At 40.1% G+C, this 1,234-nt stretch overlaps 1 protein-coding gene and 1 long non-coding RNA gene across 2 annotated transcripts in view; one reads left to right on the top strand and one right to left on the bottom strand.

The window, feature by feature from the left end:
• The window catches only part of Adamts9 (ADAM metallopeptidase with thrombospondin type 1 motif 9), a 170,842-nt gene that overhangs the window by 108,860 nt on the left and 60,748 nt on the right, over positions 1 to 1,234 (top strand). The window lies entirely within an intron of this gene.
• LOC115031310 overlaps positions 1 to 1,234 on the bottom strand; it is a 14,908-nt gene that overhangs the window by 8,820 nt on the left and 4,854 nt on the right. The window contains exon 4 of the long non-coding RNA XR_003836930.1: positions 27 to 74. This is a non-coding gene — a long non-coding RNA (uncharacterized LOC115031310). The remainder of the gene's footprint in view (positions 1 to 26; positions 75 to 1,234) is intronic.

The following is a 1,234-nucleotide window of genomic DNA, read 5'->3' as shown; positions in this document are numbered from 1 at the left end:
ACAACAGAGGGAAACATGGCACTTACCAAACCATATTCTTCTTCATTGGTCTCTGGATACCCTCTTCTGTAAATCTTAGAGCAGTACAGGAATAATTTAAATTTGTAAAACATGACAAAACCATTAAACATAATTCTAGTCCTTCTCTTAGTCACACCACTAATTCTGTGTACATGTTTGTTTTCATTTCTTCTCCTCTTATCCCTTCTCGGTGGCAATTTTTAATCTTTTTTAAAAAACTGAAATGTGGGCAGAAGGAGAAGATTTAAAAAAAGAGATGAAGGATTTGAATGCAANATGTTGAGAGGGATGGAGGGCAGTTAGATCTCTCAGCAGAGTGATGTGNACTTGGGTGAGCATCTGATTCAATGACCTTTTGCGCATCTGTTCAGACATGGATCTCTGAAAACAGGCTCAAATATTTATGCATACTGGATTAGTATTAGAACCCAAATGCCACTTGCTTACCTAAACTATTTCCTACAGCGTAGGGGATTTTTCAGTTCTCCCTTAATATCTTGGGGTTGTGCGGGGGTTCCAGGACACCCCCCCCCTTGCTGGAACCTTCAGACTCTGTAGATGGAGAAGTTCAGCTTTTCGGTTAAAAAATAGTGTAGCATTTTTATACAACCTATCCATGTCTTCCTCAATACTATAAATCAATGTAAATGCTCTACAAATATTTCTGTGTTGTTTAGAGAACAATAAGAAAAAAGTCTCTATATGTTATATGCATGTGTGATTTTTTTTTTCCCTCCATATATTTTTGATTCAAGGTTNGTTGCATTTGTGGACTCAGAGTCCAGGGATATTGGGGGTCACCAGTGAGCTCTATTTTGAAGCTGCTTTGTATAAATAAAGATGCTCCCATTACACCAAGGTTATGGAGAAAGGGCTAGACAGACCAAGAAAGCGGTGTGGATTGGAGGAGAAGAGGAAAGGCACACAGCTTCTATGTCTTTTAGATGACTCATTGGTACTTGGCCTGAGAGGGATGCAGTTCAGCAGGCACACACTAGAGTCTAGAGACAAATTGATGAATTGCTTTCCTACAAAAGCATTCCTAGTTGTGACTGAAGCTTCCCAGACCTTGGATACTAACATAGGTCACTCCAAGTTGGACTGCCAGGACTTGACATCTGCTAACTGACAAACATCTCCAGATTGCCTTGATGCCTCCAGCCCAGACCTTTGATCACAGTCCACTTTCGAGTTTCAAGAAATTTTGGTGACC

The sequence above is a fragment of the Mus caroli genome, chromosome 6 (genome assembly GCF_900094665.2).
Source record: "Mus caroli chromosome 6, CAROLI_EIJ_v1.1, whole genome shotgun sequence".
In the NCBI taxonomy this organism is placed as follows: domain Eukaryota; kingdom Metazoa; phylum Chordata; class Mammalia; order Rodentia; family Muridae; genus Mus; species Mus caroli.
The sequence above is the reverse complement of the archived record's forward strand: the minus strand, read 5'-3'. Positions and strand labels throughout refer to the sequence as shown.